Here is a 22,193-nt window from a genome sequence, read left to right as displayed (position 1 = left end):
AGCTTTGAGAGCAGAGTGTGAACTTGGAACTTGACTGCCCACTTTTCAACATCCTTTGCCACCAGTACTCAATCACAATGTGTTTGTTCCCACCACCTCTAAATGTCAAAGCTGTTATCTTATCCAGTGATGGTCTGTAGCTGGTGTTCTCATATCTTGTTCTAACATGTACTCTGGCCTCTTTGTAAGATTAGACCATGCAGTTAAACTGGAAAAAATGTGCATACATAGTGGGTTTAGACATTCAATTCCTTTAAACAATCTGGTCCAAAGCAACTTGTCCAAGATAACGCGGGAAGCCTGTCTCAGAGTAGGAAGTCAAGTCTTATCCTAATGGCCATTTTTCTGTGAGAAATCACTGAGGAATTGGAAGAATAAAGTTAAAATCCCTTTGCAAGGTCACTCTTAGAACTTAAATGAGAAATGTTGCTTTAGGTCTAAAAATTCTTTTAACAATATGGTTGATAAACAGGTTTGTTTCCCATTTTAACAAACCGCTGTTTCCCAACAAAATACATTTTATTGAAAGTCTTCCAAACAGATTTTACTCCAGCATCCTAACCACTGGGGTGTAGGCTGTTTTGTATTTTAAATTAAATATTTGAAAGGATGTTACTTTTATTCTATTTTAAAATGAAACCAAATGTTCAAACTTTAACATTTTTCTTAAAACAGTGTTCTAATTTTCCATCCAGGAACATTCCAGCTGCCATTTGATTCACTAGGCCATGTTTCTTATGAGTAAATGAAATGAAGTGAATTTCAAAATTCTCGGCAAAGCTTGTATCAGTATTTCTACAGCATTTTTATGACCAAGGCTCAGCAGTAGCTTCTCAGTGAAAATGAATTGTTCACTTAAAGTAAATAGATTGCAGTATTTGGTACTGATATTTCTTTTTAAATTCTGTTATTCTTTTTACACAATCACTTTTGCACAATCACTTTCAAATGATAAAATATACATATGTAAAAATGGAAACAGAATAAAAGTTTAGAAAATAGAAATACCTTCTTGTGTCTCTTCATTTTGACTCCTTATAAATTTACTGCTAATCATCAGCTCTTCTTTTGCCAAAGATGAAATGAAAACATATTTAGTAATGAAAGAAGTCCAACAATACTTCATAAGAAAGTTGTAGCTCTCTTGTACAAATTAAACATCAATGTCTGCTAAGTTGCCAGCAGGTAAAACTCCACTTGGACAAAGGGTAACAAGAAAAATATATTCTGCTTTTGCATTAGCAGTTTTTGCATTGAATCCTGGGATACTGAATGCTCATTTTCAGGACTAATTTATTTAATTGTGAGGATTTAATCTTTCATTTCCAATGCCAGGTCTGGCCTTCATATGAAATAAGTAATTCTTGTTGCTCAATGCTTTCTTAGATATTAAACTTCATTAAAGATTGTGTCTTTTTTTCTTTAACATAGTGTACCTATCTTTCAACTGATTCCTTGGAAATTACACACTCACAATAATGCCTTCTTGTCACCTCTAACAATATCTTTTTTGCCTTAACCACAACCACATATGTGCTATGTCTATATGAAAGCTGATAGGTAATTTGTCTATACAATAATTAATTTCTGTGATTTTGAAATGTTTAGCGTGGTTAAATTTCTTTTCATTTTTTTATTTTCATTCTTAAGGCCCTGACTTTCCAACAGTATGCTTTATTTTTGCATATTTCCTTGTGAAACTTACCATCTAATATTTGTGTAGTGGGCTGACTGTGGCTGGACACTGGCTTCCCACCAGTTCTACACTCACTCCCCTCCTCAGCTGGAGAGCTGAAGAGAAGATAAAACAAAAGGCTCAAGGGTCAAGATAAGGGCAGGGAGTGATTACTGACCAGTTACAGTCAATTTGACAAAATTAGTTTGGTTTGCTACTAGTCAAGCCAGACTCCCTGGGCTCAACATCATTTCCATTTCTCTACCTCCTCCCACCAAGTGGTGCAGGAGAACTGAAAAGGCCAGTTGTGATCAGTTTATTATATGCTGTCTCTGTTGCTCCTTCATCCTCAGGGGAAAGATTCCTCACATTCTTCCTCTGCTCCTGTGTGTGCTCCTCCAGGAGTTATAGGTGGATCTTTCTTCCCCCTTAGTCCTCCATTGCCTGCAGGACACAGCTGCCTCACCATAGTCTCTACTACAGGCTGCAGGGGAATCTCTGCAGCCTGTAGTAGAAACTATGCTCTGCTACATACTATGCTATGCTCTGCTCTGGCACCTGGAGCACCTTCTCCTTGTACTTTTTCATTGACCTTGATGTCTGCAGAATGGTTCCTCTTGTTTATTCTCACTCCTCTCTTCTCTGGCTGCAATTCACTCCTGCACAGTAAATTTGAGGAACTACAACTGCCACTCAGTATTCATCAGTGGCAGGTCTGTCTTGCAGCTGGCTGACATTGGCTTTATTGGACACAGAGGAAGCTCCTAGCATCTTCTCACAGAAGTCAGCCCTGTAGGCCTCTTGCTCCAAAAACCTTTCTATGCAAACCTAATACAATATGATATATGTTTTTACCCTGAACTTTTCTTTTTGAGCAGCTGGCTGGGACTCAGCACAGCAAAGCTAGATAAGAGGTGGTATCCCCTCTAGGAAGGGATGTTGTACTAGTGAAATGATCTGCATGACCACCTTCAGTTCAAGAGGTGTCTGCTACCTCCTGCCTCCTGCAAGCATTCCTTTCAGGGGGCCTGGTGACAGTGGTGGGTCAAAGGTATGTGACATCTCTGTTGGTATGTGTCACTCTGTTTTGGAAACTTAACGCTTCAACAGAACCAGAAAGAAAGCAGTTCTTGCACTTCAAGTCCAAGGATGAGTTTGAAATTTGAAAGACTGTTACTCTTATGCCTCATTACACTAAAATTATCAGCTCAGAGAAAGAAAAGGTTTCCCAGAAAAACACACCCCTCTTACATGTTTCCGGGTCTGAACCAGTAGAAAAATAGATGTGCACTAGTAACATGGCTGAAAAATTCCAGGAGAAAGGCTTTTCCAGCCCTATTATAGATGGCAGGGTTTTTTCTACATACAGTGATACTGCAAAATTATTCTGGAGTATAGAAGCCAAAAGCAAAGTCCCTTAGCAGCTAAGGTCACTGCCCATCAAATGGAAAAGATAGTAAGGCCTGTATATAACCCACATTTTGCAGTCTTGGCATCATGTTTCAGGAGTATTTCATGGTATGCAATGCTCATGTATCATGTATCATCATCATATTTGATGATGTGGATCCTATATCTGGTGATGTTGATAAACTCATGTTCCAAGAGGAGAACCATAGATGGGCAGAGTGTCTTCATGGAAGAGTAAAAAAGGTTAGAAAACTACTCAAAAAACTTAGTCTTAAAGGCTTTGATAGAAACTGTGCAATCCATCTTTCTCCATTTTGTTGAAATCATCATGAATGTAAAATCTTAGTGAAAAACTTTAAAAATTATGGTGTAGCTGTAGAATATAAACAGCTATGCTGCAAAAAATGGACAAAGATTTTGGTTAAAAGAGAATAATCAACACTTGTCAGCATTAACTGGGAGCTATGGCTCATTCCTTCCAAGTTCACAGCTTGGCCTTGCAAGGTGCTGAATATCTTTGTCAGTGCAGAAGGGTGGTGCTGAGTAAATTATATACTGAACTGGTAGCACTGCTTAGTATTAAGGCTACAAACATTTCCTGTTATAAGACCTAGCTGCTTATACTTTTGCCAGACTAACTGTTTAGGTTTAAATTTTCCATGTGTGGCATTTGCCTTGTGAAGAAATCTTTTGGAAAATTTCAGCCAAAATGTTTCTGCTGTGAAGCAAGAGAAAAACATGCTATTTTTTGCAGTTAAGAAAACAGTCCCGTAACCTTTACTTTGGCGGCTCTTGTGCCCTCCTCATATGTTAAGCAGGAAATTGACATCTGGCAAAAGGGTGGTCTGTGTGTCACTGATGCGCTGTTTACTATCCATACCAGAAATCACTTATAATGTAAATCTTGGAAAAGACCAATTTGAATGAACTCACTAGAGGTTGGCTAAAACTTGACCACAAAAATGCCAGAAACTTCTGTTCTTATGGAGCGCACAGACATTTCAGGCTGTTTAATTTCTTTATTGATGATCTGGATGAGGGGATCAAATGCACCCCTCAGTAAGTTCACAGATGACACCAAGCTGGGTGACAATCCTGATCTGCTGGAGGGTGGGAAGACTCTGCAGAAGGATCTGGACAGGCTGCATTGATGGATCAAAGCCAATAGAGAGGTTCAACCAGGCCAAGTGCTGGGTCCTGCCCTTGGATCACAACAACCCCAGGCTGTGCTACAGGCTGGGGGAGGAATGCCTGGAAAGCTGCCTGTGAAAAAGGACCTGGGAGTGCTGGTTGACAGCAGCTGAGCATGCGGCAGTGTGTGCCCAGGTGGCCCAGAATGCCAATGGCAGCAATGGTGCGGCCAGCAGGAGCAACGCAGCGATCGCAGCCCTGTGCTCGGCACTGGTGAGGCCTTGCACACTGTGTCCAGTTCCGGGCCTTCGATTCAGGAAGGTGAATTTGAGGTGCTGGAACAAGTCCTGAGTAGGGTCATGGAGCTGGTGAAGGGTCTGGAGCACAAGTCCTGTGAGGAGCAGCTGAGGGATTTCATGGTGTTTATAGTGGAGCTAGGAGGCTTAAGGGAGACCTTATAAATCTCTATAGCTGCCTGAAAGGAGGTTGCAGCTGAGTACGGTTCAGCCTCTACTCCCAGGTAACAAGTGACAGGATGAGAGGAAATGCTCTCGTGTTGCACCAGGAGAGGTTTAGGTTGGATATCAGGATAAATTTCTTCACTGAAAGGGTGATTTACCACTGGAACTTGCTGCCCAGGGAAGTGGTGGAGCCGTCATACCTGGGAGTGTTTAAGAAATGACTGGATGTGGCACTTAGTGCTAAGATTTAGTAGACATGGCTGTGTTTGATCCAAGGCTGAACTCTGATCTTGAAGATCTTTTCAACCTTAATGATTCTATGAGTCTATTTTTCACATTATTTTACAGGATGGGCTGAGGCCAGACATCAAAAGGAAAAGAAAGAAGTTCTCTTCTGCGCTATGAAGTCATGTGTCAAAGAAAATATGCCCTACACAAAGACACACAGGACAGGCAGTGAACACAGGGTGCCTCTGAAATGAAAGTGGAACATGCAAGAGAGGTGGATGCTACTGCAGGGCAGAGAGTAGTAGAGGAAGGAAACTGAGACTGATCAAAAATCTGTGGCTTAAAAGGAAGGAAGGAAATGCAGAGTCAAAACAAAAGCCATATGAAATGTAGATTAAAAGAGACTGGATGGCAGGGTTGCATTTCTCAACACTAAAAATCAGCAAGAAAAATCAAATGATGTTTGTGTTACAAACCAAAAGCCTATGAAAGTGAAGCCTAGGCAAAAGTCTTATAAAAGACTTTTATGGGTCATAGGTATGTGTTATCTCTGTTGGTATGTGTCACTCTGTTTTGGAAACGTAATACTTCAACAGACAGGAACAACAACAGAGGAACATTCAACAGAGGAAATTAGTGTTTTTGATAAGAAAACAACTTTAGTACAAGTCTTCTTTACAGCATGAGGTAAGAGGTTCTACAGCGATCTGTCAAGGCCACTGCCATTGCATGTCATGCTTCCATACAGTTGGTCTACATATTCATTTATTTCTAACACTGAAATTCATTGTTTAGAGGTGTAACAAAACTTCTACCACAGATTTAGTTGGATGAACCTTTTCTTGTCATGTAGTTTCATAGTTTTGTGTATTTGTAAACTGCATTTTTTCTGCAATCTTTGAAGATGAAAGAACTGTCAGAATAGTGAGGGACAAAAACAAACATCACTTGTGAATGTTATCTAAATCCTGTATGAAATTTATGTTAATAAGTATACCATTAAATATTGTAATAATAACAAAACCTTTTGAAAAGTATTATGAAAAGGTTAGGGGGGACTTATAACAATAAGAATAGCGATTTTTGCAGTGGTTTCCAAAAAGAAATTTCACTCTGTTGCAAATAAATGTTAATTTTGACTCATTTAAAACTCAAAAAAAATTTCACGGTGTCAATATGAGACGTGATAGATGACTATATTATATGAATCAATATTATACCTTCTTAGACTACTTATGACTGAATATTTATCACAGAACCACAGAATGGTTTTGAAGGGACCTCTGGAGCTCATCTGTTCCAAACATCCTGCTAAACATCATAGCAACTACAACCAGTTGTTCAAGTTTGTATCCAGACAACTTTTGAATATCTCCATGACCTCTCTGGGCAGCCTCACTTAGTGTTTCCAGGTGTTCAGAGGGAATCTCCTGTGTTTCAGTTTCTGCCCATTGACTGTAGTCCTGTCACTGGGCACCACTGGAAAGAGGCTGGCTCCATCTTTTGTACACCCTTCCATCCCATAATATATTTAGATACATTAATAAGGTCCCCTTCATACATATGGAAGTGTTCTCATTCATTAATGTATGAATTAAATTATAAATTAAATATATGTATATAGCTTGCCTTATATGTTCTCCTCTTCAAATGCTTTGACAATTTAAGCCATTTAAGTGAATGAATTTCAAATGCTAATAACAATATGATACTTCTGGTCACTTTTTTAAAGCAAAAAATAATCAAACCAAAAAGCCAAACCTAGTTATATTTTTTCTTCTAAAAATTATTGTTTGCTCATGCATTTTTAATAAATGTATTGCATACTAGCTTTCTGCCTACATTTTTTTAAATAGCCAAGTGAGCAAAGTTATGAATAGTATGGAACAAAAAGAAAATATTACTCTATCCAAAAAAATGGTATTCTGTTACATGTCTGCTTTCTAGAACAGCATGAGTTGCCACATAAGAACTTAAATATGATTTTCCTAAATTTTGTACTGAAGTGTTTTAAATTACACTTGCACATGACCACTACTATGTAGACCCAGAAAAACCATTTCTAACTGAAATGAAAATACTTTAACACTTTATTTTTCTCATGAAAGAGACTTTAAACAGGGGTGGTCACAAAGCATCCTGGACAAAAAAGAGACATTGCTCTAGCATCTGCTGCCACCCTCAGATTTGTTTTCTGTGATACCTTAAAATAACATCAGTAAATCATACCTGGCGGCCTAAATTTTCCTATGAACTTCTCTTTTTCTCTTTTGTATTAACCTCTCTTTTCCTGAGAATGTTGTGTCATGCTCTTTAAACATGACCTTGTTTTCCATTTCTTCCGAGACAATAAATTCTTTTACTTTCCAGAATCAAACCTTGTATTATTTTTCTGGTCTGTATGACAGTCAATCACATCACAAACTTAGCTCTTCTATGGCATTTCCTGGGCCATGATTGGATTTGCCATTAAGCGGACAAACAAACTCAATCCTAGTACAAATTGTGAGCTTTTCTCACATGGATATGGAGACTGAGAACCTGCATCTGATACATACGATCACCACCAGGCTCTTAGTGGAGAGTAGAGCTGACAGTGGACTGGAAGCCATTCATACACAATAACACAGGACTGTCTTTGTTGACCAAGCTCTCCCTCTTGAGGGGAAGCATATATGAGTACAATCACCAGTCACAGGTCAGTGTGGGCTTCTGGGTCAAAGCTGGCTTGGAAGCACCAGTCCGGATTGGTAGAGCTTGGTCTGTCCCTCTCTGTACCTAAGTATAGATGCACCTCCATCTTCAGTAAAGTTGGATTTTGAATAACTGGAGAAATAGTGATATTTTCTCCAGTAAATTTCCCTTTTTTCTGTGCTTCTGAGTCAATCGGACTTACTCGCTGTTCCAGGCCTCCATCTCAATAGGCACCAGCAATCAGATGTAGAGCACGCATCTTTGAGTCAATAGAAAGAGATGTTTCAGTTGTCAACAAGCAGTCATAACAATAATTGAAGTTTAAACCCTTTTATTGAAGTTCTATCCTAAGAGTAGTCCAACACATGTTCTTCATAGTGGCTTTGGAATTTTATTTTTCTTAGGCACTTGAAGTTTCAAATTAAATTTATTTATACTTAATTTACATGTGGCAATTGATGGCAAAGCCATGTAGAAACTCTTGGAGTTTGTTAAAGCACAAAACAATCTCCACTCTAAGGAAATGAAGGGCAGCATGTTAGCTTAGCTAGAGAAAGGGCTACTCTGAATGGGTGCTGCCTGGCAGTAGCCAGGATAGCATAATAACTGATGTACCCTGTACTTTTTACCCCCTTTAATTTCCAAAAGATCTGTTTCCAGGTGTGAGCACACTTTGTGTTCAAGGACATTGATAGATGTGCCAGTAAATCAGATATTGTGTCATACATTGGACTGGAGGTTGGATACTAAACAATGGAACATTATCCCTCCTCCAGTCTGCTAAATGGGAAAAGGATCATGATGAAAAATTAACATATGATCATAGAATCAAAAGCTGCATCCATAAGCAAGCATAATTCTCCTTTTCTAATTGCTTGGCTTTGCAATAATATTCTTTTGAAGTTTGAATATGTGAGTAGTGCACATGTGGGATATGCATATTTACCATGAGTCATCACAAATACATATCTTTTAAACCATTAAAATAATTATGAGGAAATAAGTGTAACTGTGTTATGTTCAATATAGATACCAATGCATACATGTGGTTTTACATTATTTACAAAGGAGATGCCTTTGATGTCACGTAAACAAGAAACAGTTTGCATCTGTAATGTCACTTGTATACATTTAATGCAACCTGGGGCTTAGTGAGGCTGTCTGGAAACATCCCTATATTGAACCCATCTTTTTACATTCTGGAAAGTATTAAAATTATTTATACAGAAGAATGGAGTGAAACTGCTCTGTGGCTTATGAGGAACAAATATTGCCAGCTGAAATGCTTGGCAACCCAGCTAAATTTGGAATACCAATACCAACCACAGGCATGCATTTCATCTTCCACAGGACTCTTTGTTGAAGAGGAAAGATTGAGAAGTTCTCATGAGACTAACTTTATATAATACTTCTTTTAAAAAAAGAAATCAATATCAAATTATCTCGTTGTCAGAACCTGAAAAAATTATGATTAATCAGTTTGGGATCATCATAGTCTTCACTACAGATTTTGAAGTACCAATATTATTAAATATTGTGAGAATTTTGTTTTGTCTAAGGGGAAGTGGCTGGCATTAAGATTTTTTTCACTGTTTTCAAGTAGAAAGGATTTAAATTGTAAGAACATCACCACACTGCTATGTAGATTTTTTTTTTTTCCAAAGAAAAACTCTTCAGGCATGTATATTATATTTTCCTATCAATCTGAACAGAACAAAAATAACACTCATGATGAGTATAATAATTAGTGCAGTGACATCCTTCAGACAAAGAATTAGCTACCCAGAACTATTGCTTCTTTAGTAACACTTAAATCATGAGTAAAACTCCCCTTATCCTCTGCTTCCTCTCAAGACGGGAAGATGGTGATTCTGACTATAACACAAATAGATTGGATATAACATCATTTTCTCAGGTTTAGAATGAAGCTAGTTTAGCACACCTGAAAGAAAACACTCTACTCTTCATATTATTTGATCTAATACATGCTTTTATCTTGGAAATGGATTAGGGACTGATTGCTTGTGCTATTGCCCTGAAAGATTTAGTGTGGTATTTGGTGATGGGAAAATTGTGTTCAGAAAGAAAGAATAGTCTAGAAGCAGGATCAGACATCAAACATCAACCCAAATGCAGACAAAAGAGCACATCTGACTGGCATCTGATACCAATCATTGCTTATACTCTTTTCTCACCCTTCCCCCTTACAGTGTGATTCATACAGCCTGGCAAATACAGGCTACCTCATTTGATATGTTTTACTTACTGTTGTAATTGCAATGTTTGTTGTTCAAGGAAATACACTGTTTCTTTTTTATACTGATTTCTCTAAACAAAGATAATACTGTCTTCAACTTTCTGACATTTGCAGTACATGATGGCTATTATTCTTTCAACTCCACAGAAAATGAAAATCATAGAATTTCCCTTTACCTTTTGAGCTGTGATTCCTTGCAGTCATCCTACAGTGCCTAGAACAGAAAATGCCAACATTTCCTTAAAGATTGGTCTATTATTCTTTATAGGCAAATTACTTTTGACTAGAGAGGTTCTTATGGAAGAGTGTTGACCACACTTTTCCACTACCCTTTTCTTCCACTAGGAAATGTAGCATGCCAGGGCAGATTTTCGATCTTTGAAATGATGAATGTGGTACTAACTATATAAAAATTATAAGGCTCATCTCAGTGGATACGCGTGTATTACTTTTTTCCATTACACTCTAAAATTAGAAGTCAGTAAAAACTTCTACATTTTTGAAAGAGAATATATATATTTTAAGGAAAAACAAAACCAACGTATAATTAGAACTGCCAGAATATGCATAAAAACATAGTTTTTGTGTTTATGTTTTTGGCAAACTGTTCAATGAGAAAGAGGTTCGATTTCATTTTAATAAATATGCTGACAGCAAACTATGTGACTCATCTGCAAGGGTATCTACAAGAAAACATACAATTTTTTACTTCTCAATACCTTTAAAAGTAGAAAAGGTGTTTCTGAAGTGGCACAAAAGTTCAATCTACAACAAATTTGGAAACAAATGGTTTTCTTTTTTTTCCCAACTGTGCTGGAAATGCAAAGAAGTATATGAAAGATTGATACTCCTGTGATCTGCTCTGTACAGTATTGAGTAACAGAGGAACCTTGGTCTGAGCAGATTATGCTTTGAAAAGACTTGACAGGCACAACAGTAGGAAATTGCTTATATCTGAGCCATGCTGTGTGACGTTGGAAAATGTCTCATCAGTCTCATGTTGCACAAGTGGGTTTCAACAGGAGTGAGTACTGGTAAGATGATAAAGCACTTTCTGTAAGCAAGTTCTGCTAAATGAAGAAAATAGAGGTATTTGTGGTAATACTGAGTATACTTCAAATCCATGGTGCAGACCTGCAGGAAATTGTTACAACCATTCTATTACTCTATTTTATAAGTGTCTGGCTGACCGCTCACAATCAATTACCCTTGCCCTTGGGGGAGACATCAGCTGGTCAGATGCTAGCTGGAAACAACACAGTGAAGAAGATGGAGTCTAGGAGGTTGCTAGAGTGTGTGGAAGATAAATTCCTGACATAACTGTTAAGTCAGCCTGCCAGGAGCAGTGCCCTGCCAGACCTGCTGTTTACAGAGAAGGGCTGGTAGGACATGTGTTTGGAGGTTGTCTTGGGCATGGTGATACTCAGTATTGGGCCAGTCTTGTTTAATAACTTTATCGATGATCTGGATAAGGGGATCAAGGGTGTGCTCAGTAAGTTTGCAGATAACATTAAGTTGGGTGCGAGTGTTGATCTTCTGGAGGATTGGAAAGCTCTGCAGGAGGATCTGGACAGGCTGCATTGATGGGTCAAGGCCAATAGTGTGAAGTTGAACAAGGCCGACTGCTGGGTCATGCCCTTAGATCACAACAACCCCAGGCTGTGCTACAGACTGGGGGAAGAGTGCCTGGAAAGCTGCCCAGTGGAAAACAGTCTGGGAATGCTGACAGCAGCAGAACATGAGGCAGTCTATACCCAGGTGGCCAAGAAGGCCAATGGCGTTCTGGCCTATGTCAGCAACAGTGTGACCAGCAGGACCAGGGCAGTGACTGCCCTCTGTACTCAGCACTAGTGGGATTGCACCTCAAATCTTGCATCCAGTTCTGGGCCTCTCACTGCAAGAAAGACATTCAGGTACTGGAGTCCAGAGAAGGGCAACGGAGATGGTGAAGGGTCTGGAGCATAAGTCCTGTGAGGAGCAGCTGAGGGAACTGGGGTTGTTATGTTGGAGAAAAGGAGGCTCAAGTGACACCTTTTGCTCTCTAGAACTTGCCTGAAAAGAGGCTGTAGCAAGGCAGGGGTCACTGTCTTCTCCCAGGCAGCCAGTGACAGGCCAAGGGGAAATGGCCTCAAGTTGCACCAGGGGATGTTCGGGTTGGACATCAGGATAAATTTCTTCACTGAGGGGGTGGTTAAGAATTGGAAGGAACTGCCCATGGAAGTGATGGATTGACCATCCTTAGAAGTGTTCAAGAAATGACAGGACATGTTGTGAGGCTCTTAGTACTGGAGCTTAACTGATGTGGTGGTGTTCAGTCAAAAGTTGGACTCAAAGGTCTTGGAGGTCTTTTCCAATCTTGATGATTCCATGATTCTATGATAATTTAATGTATACATGCTTTTCTGTCTTTTTAGGCTTGTTTCATGTGGTAAATGTAAAACTATCGCTAGAGAAAGATAAAAGATTTTTTCTCTGGAGTTGCTACATATAGAGAGCAAAAATGAGAACTGGAAAAGTAGAAGCAGAATTGTGTCTTTATTCCTCTTATGAGCACCCAAAATCTTAGCTACCTATTTAAGCATGGTTTTCTCTAGTTGTTTTCATATCATTTTTCAGCCATGCCCTTTGGAAAACAAAGCCATAGAATATTCAGAAATGAAGATGGTGTTATTCAAGTTAAATTAAAAGCATATGCATGAGTCACACCCGGAGTAGGGAGTTAATTTAATTAGTAACATTATGTTAAAAATATTTTAGTGAATAGTTAGCTCAGTTCCTTCTTTGCATACCCTTATGTTAAATTAAAATACTGGCAGCATTTAATCTTTTAATCTTTGTGATTTATGGGGTTGCTGCTGTCCAATATGAAAACCATGTCCTAAAATCTTGACAATTGTTTGTGTCCTCAAATTCTCCATCTTTTACTTAGGCAAGACTCGGATGATGTCAGTGGAACTGTTCATTAGGGTAGGCCTGTGGTCCTCAAGGCTTTGTAAAACCTGGACTTGGTTACCAAGTTGGTGAAAGTTATCCTTTCCAAGAAAAAATGGAGACCTTCAGCATAAGTGAAGCAAGTAGAATTTTACTCTTGGAATTCATACATATATATATATCTGATGGAATTGTTAACAAGAAATTTACTAGGTTATTAAATATCAGGCTCAAGTGCTTTAAAAGTCTGACAATTGCTCTCAGGAATTAGCATATGTTTTAATCCAGCACAAATTCTTTCTTTAAAAAAAAGTTAAAAGGAGAACATATTTCAATTTACAAGCATGTTGTATAATCAATTATTAGTTTTCAGAAACTGAAAATATTGCTGCATTTGTTAAGTAGGGCAATATTTCAGAGTAATTTTTTTTTTATTCTGTATTTCAGCCAGGACATCTTTCTGCTTTTTATCAGAGAATCACACCTTTATAAATAATAGCAGTCTCAAAGGATGGTTTCACAAGTTGCCTGATTTAGTTTTAGCACCTCGCCCTGTTTTACTTGCCTACAGATATGAACTTATATCCACTCCTTTGGAGTTGAAGGCTCTTGCTTTCTTTACACCAAAAAGAATGTTTTATTGTTTATATAAAGTACAGCTATTTTTAAGATGCAAAGAATGTGACAAAGAACTGTAATTCAATAATAAAATATAAATTTGGATGAGAAATAGGACTTCAGATCCCTTCTCCAAAATATACACAACAGGGATCTTAGCCTGCTCCTCACATTTGAAGTCCCTAGTCATTACACTTTATTTATGATTTTGAAAAAAAAAAAATCAACATACTGGAGTGTCTTCAGTAGAGATGCACAGATAGCAAAATAGTAATGGTATTAGAGTACATGAAAGGAAAGGAGAGCTTGAGGAAGCTGATTTTGTTCATTCCATAGTGGAGACTTTGGAGGAAATCTTATTGGTGTATACAGCTATCTGGAAAGATGGTGCAAAGAGGATGAACCCATGCTCTTCTTATGGGTACACAGAACAAGAAGAAAAGAGAAATCCACAGAAGATGGAAATTTTGCGCTGAATATAAGGTGGAAGAAAAACATCCATGAGAATTTTCAGACTCTGGACCAGGCTTCCCAGAGAAAATTTTGTTCCTTGAAGATATTCAAAACCCAAATGGACAGGGCACTCAGAAGCCTGATGTGGATGAGCCTGCCCTGACCATGTTGTTAGACAAGATGGTCTTCATAGATCCCTTCCAACCTCATTGATTATATGGTTCTCTGGAAAAGAAATTACACTAGAATTGAGAAAAAAAAATCTGATGAAAAAATGTTTCACTGAAGTATCCCTGCTCCTCCAATTGAGATATTAAAAATATGGAAGAGAGAGATGTGTTTTATAAATTGAATAAACCTTTATTTCCACAATATTAATTCAGTCAGGATTTAAAAAAAACATTTAAATAAAATTAGTAATTCTTGCTGGAAACACTATCTTATTTGTTTTTTCAGATGAATGTGAAATTAAGTAATGAAATATAGAGTTCTTAACCAAAAATTCTGAAATAACTGCACATTAATTTGGCATTTCAGATCAGGTTTATGCCTTAACATTTAATGTCTATCTTAGTATGTTTACTCTCTTGCTATGTCTAAGAACTGTGTCATTCTATGATATATACCACATATGCTTCATGTGTGTAACCTGTTTTTGTTCAGGTTTTAATGTATTTTTCTCTGTATCAAGCACAAAATAATGAAATATAGATAAAACTAATGAAAATGAAATGCCTAGGCCAAAGCTTTCATCAAGTGTCAGCAATTTATGGAGACGAAGTTGAAAGTGAACATAGGCAGAATTATGAAAAAGTAGCATTTTTATTGGAGCATTTAAAACTACTGAAGCCAACATTCCTTCACTCTGGTGGAAGTGGATTAATTCCCAACTCTTATTTTAGTAACAGATTTTTCATCCAGCAATATTAAAATAACTCCACACCTCACAAATCCTCTGCAGCAGAATTCTTGCCCTCCTCCTCTTTCCTGGCATCAGCAGTGGACTTTTTTTCTCTACTGAGATTGTGATCTACTTAGAGAAAAAGAAAGGGAGACTTCATTCACTCCCTGAATTTTCATTTGAGTGATCGCGAATTCTTATCCAAGTGCTGATTTACACAAGCTGGGATGGGGGAAAGAGATACAACAATTTATAGAATTAGAGAATGCCTTTAAAATATGTGCACAGCATAAGAAATCAGCACCACGTTACACGGCAGACCTTCTCTGTTGCCAGGTAACAGAAGCAGGGGGACATTTATATTCTTACTGAGGTCAGGGATGTGATCATCATTTATTGTTGAGCTATCTAGTCTACCTGTAAATCCTGTAGGCTGCTGAGGGATTTAAGGGTGATGCAATGCAAAGACAGGACAGCAGTTTAGTGCATAATTTTTGAGAGCTTCTGAATGTATCTCAGACTTATTGTGCTTAAAGCTATTTTTTAAAGTGTTGGATGTCTTTAAATCTAAATATGCAAATCTAAATATGCATTCTTGCAACATTTCCAAATTTAGTCTGAATTTACTGATTAGTTGTAGATAAATTTGTTTTTTATGTCTACATCCACATAAATCTGTGGGGGGGGCAAAATGTTAGATTGGGTACTACTGTATCTGCATACAGATTTTCTTTTCTCCTTCAACCAATAGATTTCAATTGTATCTTTGACATGTCTGACTACATTTTGGCATTTGAAGAAAAGGATTGCTTTACCAGATTTTGCTCTTCTAATGTGGAAAAATTAAGTCAAATAGGTCTGACATGATGGCTTTAGAGGCTTCACCTTTAGTGTTTATATATCCGCATGTCTACATAAGCCATCTGAAAGGCAGGACCTTCAAGTCCTGGTGAACTCTAAACATTTAACTCAGTGTCTTCCCCCTCTCCTGAGTGCCATCAAGTTGGAAGGTTCTGTGAGGTGGTGTGTTAGGACACTTCTGTTTTAACTGCTCTGCTATGCATGAACTACTTTACATTTCCCTGTTACACTTGTGCCTTTTGTAAGTACCCATTCTGTAGTCAGAAAAAAAGAAGTAGAATTCTGAGTTTAAATCTCCTGGACTGTTGTTACAATACACCTAAGAGGAAGACAGAGTCTTCAACCCTGTGGTTATTCCAAAGTGGAATAGAGCATATAGGCCATTATCTGGCTCTAGCTGAGGCTCAGGAACAAGTTCCATTTAGATGCTTAGATTATACAAGTAAGTAGAATAAATGATATTTGAATTTCATTTTCTTGCTTTTGTCTCTCAAATACACCTGTAGTTTTCTATGCTAAATATTATGAATTACTGACTGCAATTGCATTTTATTTGCCCTGTCTTAAGTCTAACTGGAAAGCAGCAAAAGCATTCCTCAGACAAAAGTGTGAGGAATATATAAACTTGATATCTTGGACACTAGAAAAAAAATCCATACATGCTCAGCTCATCATCCATTGGTTTTGCACAGTAACAGAGTGTCTCTGTGATCTGTGCACATCATGTGAGCTGGCATTGTAGAGGACAGTGTAGACAGAATTGTCCTCTGTGACATTAAAAGTTATCTGGCACACAGTAAGAGAGCTTGGTGGCATAAGACAGGAATTCACATTTAGAGCTTGAAGGTCAAAGAAAAATGTCATGCTTATTTTAGCTCTTAAGGTAATAAAACCTTAAAGTACTTATTTCTTGCTATTGTTTAAAGGAAACTGGGGATATCTAGATGTGAACATCTGAATTTAATCAGATGAATTTGACCTGTGTGCTGCAATGAATGCTATTTAAAGTGGGTGTAAAAACATCACAGAAGAGGAGATCACTTTTTCTCTTAGAATGGCATATAGCTTGGTTGTTAAGCTATTGTCTTGAAATGAGTTCAAAAATGCAGTATCTGGACCTATTTTTCCAAGTATGAGTGAAAAGTCTAACCTTGAACTAGTGACCAAAAGGGAGAAAAAGAGAACAGCAGCAGCTTAAGGAATTTTTATTTTCTAAATCCTCCCTTTTTTGTTTTACTTAGAATATATGAAACCTTTCATCTCAGGCCAATATGTTGTATTGTATTAAACTATTTTTACTACATTTTCATTTCAGCAAGGATGAGAAGGAAAAAATATTCGTAGTTTGATCCAAACTTTTTTCATCTTGGCTATTAAACAGAGAAAGCATCTATTCAAACAACATTAAAGTCCTGATACTGGTCTCATACCAGACTAAATCAGGAATCTCTCCAATACAGTTATTTGGGTATGCTGGTATAAAGTGGTGCTATATAAATGAAATCAGAATCAGGCCTTGACAGCATCCTCATGTAGAAGAAACATGACGAAACCTCATCTAGTCAGAAGAAAATGAGCAGCATACCTTGTACCAAGAAGGTATTCCAACAGAATTTAAATGTTCCATGCAATTTCCCATGTAAAAACCCCCCCACCAAAAAAAAAGAGCTTTTGTTTCAGGCTAAAGCTAAATCAGCTAATGTGATTTTAGTTTTATTTGCAAATTAATTCTTTGGGGTTAAAGTATTTTTCAAATAGTGTCACAGACTGGTTTGGGTTCAAAAGGACCGTCATCCAGTTCCAACTTCCCTGCTGTGGGCAGGGACACCTTCCAGATCACCTTCTAGATCAGGTTGCTCAAGCTCCAACCTGGCCTTGGACACTTCCAGGAATGGGGGATCCACAACTTCTCTGGACAACTTGTTCCAGTGCTTCACCACCCTCATAGATAAGAATTTATTTTTGATATCTAATATGTAATCTACTTTCTTTCAGCTTAAAGCCATTACCCCTTGTCTCATCACTGCATGCCCTTGTATAAGTGCCTCTTGGCTTGCATGTGGGCCCCCTTTAGGTACTGAAAGGCTTCTACAAGGTCTCCTTGGAGCCCTCTCTGCACAGGCTGAATAACCCCAACTCTCTCAGTCTTCACAGGAGAACTGCTCTCACCCTCTGACCATCTTCATGACCCTCCTCTGGATGTGCTTCAACAGGTCCATGTCTTTCTTGTTTTGAGGGCCCAAAAGATGGACATATTCCAAGTGGGTTTTATGAAAGCAGAGTAGAGGAGCAGAATATCCTCCCTTGACCTGGTAGCCACACTGATTTTGATCTAGCCAGGGTATGTTTGGGCTGCAAGGACCTACTGGATCTATTGCTGGGTCATGCTGAGTTTCTCCACCAAAAGCCCAAACTCCTTTTCCTCAGGACTACTCTCAGTCCACTCATTTCTGGCCTCTATTTGTGCTTGGGATTTCCCCAACCCATGTGCAGGACTTTGCACTTGGACCTCATAAGGTTCACACAGGCACCTCTCCATCCTGTCTCTGTATGGCAGCCCCTTTCTTCCAGGGTGTTGACTGCACCACACAGTTTGGTGTTGTCATTTGAGGGTGACAGACCACTGCAACAGGCTTTGCCAAGAGGCTGTGGAATCTCCTTCCCCAGAGACAGTCAAAAGCTGCCTGGATAAAATCCTGTACAACATGCTCTTGGTGAACCTGCTTTACAGGGGGTTGGACTAGGTGAACTGCAGATGTTCCTTCCAAACCCCTACTATTCCGTGATTCTGTGGACAAACTTGCTGAGACTGCTCTCAATCCTATTCACGTCACCAGCAAAGATGTTAAACAGACAAATAAAAAAACCAAAGATATTGCTTAGCTAGCTTAATGACCTGTGATGTCACTGCCAAAAATATGAGGAGCAGTGACATAGCTAGACAAATCAATGCCCTGTTTTGAAGGTTTGGTCTGATATATGATACTTCAGAAAAAAAATAAAAAAGGATTTAACCAGAAAATAAAGTTGAGATAACACAGATGGGTCATAAACCACAATACATTGTTTCTTTCTATTTTGGACAGTTGATCTCATAGCTACATCTTCCCAATAACAGGGAAAACATGGAAAATTACCATGATCGTGTATTCCTCATTGATGAAGACTTTGAAACCATTTTGGAAGGAGTCGTGGGAACATAGAACTGTAAGAGTCTGAAAACAAGACATGAATGAATGATTAAGAGCTGAATAGAAACATGAGAAAAGCTATATGAATTCAGATTAAAGGTCTGTTTTGCTTACTAACCCTTCCCTACCAGTGGCGTTTTGAATGGGCTTCCTCTCTCCCAAATGTCTCTGTTCATGTTCCACAACCACCTCTGCCATCTTTTGATCCTGATGGTGAGCCCTGAGCTCCTTTTCTGGAACAGCAGTCAGTTTGCCCTCAATGCCGTTCATGATCCCGTAGACCTTTCTTATATCACCAGCAACTTGTAACCACAGACTGGCAGTCTGCATGGCAAAACCAATCAGCAGAAACCCCATATAGCTACAAAGATAATGTTTTCTTCTTTGTGTTTAAGTTGGCCGCAGACATCCCTTCGGGGGCAGGAGGGAAAGCTGCTGTCATTGTGTGAAGTCAGACAATGAAGAAGAAATCACTCTCCAGAACTTGAAGTTTCCTGAGTTTTTTAGTACTTCTTGCACCTGGAGTTTCACACCATTGCTTCTTTGCCTTTCATGTGTAATACACCTTTCCTTTTCCACACTAGAAGACACTTCTTTCTCACAGCTTCTTTTGTTACTGACTCTGAAACAATTCATTCCGAGTATGAATGTTACTTTTAATAATATGGTTTGGGACACTGGTCACCCTACACTTTCTGATCACAGCCCTAAAGGACAAAGTTAATAAAGAAAAAGCATTCATTTACAAGAAACAGATTTTACAGAATGAAGCAGAGTAAACAAAAAATAGCAAAAGAAAACAGTATTGGGGGCCTCTTTCACAAAAAAAGCTTAAAAACTGTAACAGGATAAGGAAAAAAACACTGATTCAACTTAATTGAGAACAACCATAATGGTACATATGCTAAACTTTTTTATGTTCCTAAAGTTTGTAAGAAACAGATGTTTTCTTACACAGTGATTGTGTAAGAACGGTTCAGTGTCTCAGCACTGAACCTCTACACAAGTTTATAATTTCCTAAAGAGCAAATTGTCTGTAACATTGTATTGAATTATCCACTTTCTAACAAATTTTTGTATTTTCACTTAATTATAAAATATATAACAAACTTTTGAAAAGGTTTGGAGATTAACACAGCTTTCTTTGTTCAAGAAGTAAAGAAACTCAGAAATGTTTTCAGGCACATCACTTAACATTTCTTGAGACACAGAAAGTAACGTCTCAGATAACTGTTACACATTTTAATTTTAATCTAAAAAGAAACAGTTAAAATAATTCTTATAAGTTTGGGTTGTTTATATTTTATTTCACAGAGCTATCTGATGGTGCTAGCATACATTCTTGAAGTATGCTCAAATCACATTAATTCACACCAGCTGACAAGATGATCCAGTGTTCTGGAAATCTCATTCAACTTTTTCATATCCACAGCACAGATTTTTCCACAAAAATACATTTTCTTGACATTTTCTAGGCCTTCAATATACCTAAAAATAGAAGCAAAATCACACATTCAGACTTTATGATAATATCTGTTCTGGTAATTTTAAGAAAAATAAGTACATATTAATTGTTTCCTTTAGTTGCCAACTTGAGATTTCATGAACAAATTACAATACAAATATACCTTATTTAGCACCTCATTCTTTCCCTGGTGTGAAGATTTATGGATGTCATCAGAGCTAGGATTATTGTGGTTACATTTTTCTGAAACTGACTTTATACAACAATTTCAATTCCGGAGCTCTCCCGTATTAGCTGGGCCTCAAAACTTTAATGCACAGAGTAATCAGTGGAAAATAAGCTAAAGATGTATTTTGGCTTTCCTAGCTCTTATGAACCTGGTATTTATAAAAGGCCTTTGTTTTTCAGCAAGAGATGCCTTCCCAGAAGTCAATCTATCCTCATACTGGAAAACAAAAAAAACCACAATCCAAATGCATTTGTGCTGTCATCTCCCTTCAACTATTAAATAGGGTGTGTTGCTTAAAAAGTCTGTTAAATTGATAGAATTGATAAAGGCCAGTGTTTTCTTAATAAACATTACCAGTTTCTGTTTCAGACTGTCAGCAGGTAGCTCTGTAAAAGTTCTCTCATTCCAGTAGAAATAGTGCATGGTAGGGGCAAGTGGCCAGGGCAGCTACATGATCTTTTGTCACTTCATAGAATAGAGAAATGAATAAAAAAAGTTTATTTAAGGGCTACATTTGTCACTTCAGTTCTCAGCAGCTCCTGCCATCATTGTCAACAATTTCTTATCCAAATTTAATCTTCTCAGTGCCTTAAAGTGCTTTTTAAAGGTTATGGGCATTTTGGTGCAAGTACGTCTGTAGCACAGTAAAATTAGTGTCAGTAGTGCTGGAAAAATGGAAATGAATTGAACTCTCGTATGAATGGATGCAGGGATTCTCAGTGAAATGAAGCAACCTATTTTCCTCATTCCTAATAAATGCAAATAAATTCTCTTTGTATTGTACAATTTCTATTTTGTCAAGTGCCTGTTAATGAACAGTGTGGTTTTCATTGAGTCATGAATTGGAAGAGTGCTTTTTTGCTTTTAAATTTTCTTTTTCCAGAGTCAGTCACAGACTAGTTTCGATTTGAACTTTCTCTAGAGTTTACCAGATGTTCTGTTTGGATTCCATGTTACTGTATTGTGTTCACTGAAGTTCACAGATGGGCTTTTCACTGAACTAATGAAAACTTAATGAAATCCATATATCTATTTAGCATTTGAGAATACAGCATAATATGATGCTTTCTGTTGCTGTTTGTCATTCATGCTTAAATTGGCAGGACAAATGCAAGCCTTTAAGAGACTGTGAGCTTGCAAGCAGCCAGAAGGTTTTGCTTGTCTTCTTTCCTACTATCTGCCCCTTGCTATCTTGTGGAAGCAGATAACTCCACTTCAGATGGTGCCAAGGTTTTGGTTCTGTTTCAGCCAGTAAAATAGGAAAGCAGAGGGTCAGATAAGAGGTGTGTTCAAAAGCATGTGTCAACAGAGTCGGTTAAACTGAAGGGTTCCTGATTTCAGGAACAGAAATCAGTGAGGAAATAAAAAAAGAAAAACAAACAAAACAAAACAAAACAAAACAAAATCAAAAATAAAAACAAAAACAAAAACAAAACAAAAAAACCAAACCAAAACAAAAAAACCCCAAACAAACAAAAAATTCCAAACCCCAAACATTTTAACCAGTTTCTGTTGAATAGCAGTAGTGGACAGATATCCCCAAACACTATAGTTCCTGCTGTCGGGTGTGTGAGTACGTCACAGGCATAGAGGGTTTTGAAATATGAAGTCTAACCAGAAACCAGTTCCAAATGGTGTTCCCCAGAGGCTGATAGTGTTCAATGTGTGCAAGGACAGAGCACACCCAA

Source organism: Onychostruthus taczanowskii, unplaced genomic scaffold (assembly GCF_017590055.1).
Source record: "Onychostruthus taczanowskii isolate IOZ18803 unplaced genomic scaffold, ASM1759005v1 scaffold33, whole genome shotgun sequence".
Lineage (NCBI taxonomy): Eukaryota > Metazoa > Chordata > Aves > Passeriformes > Passeridae > Onychostruthus > Onychostruthus taczanowskii.
Note: the sequence above shows the minus strand (reverse complement) of the source record.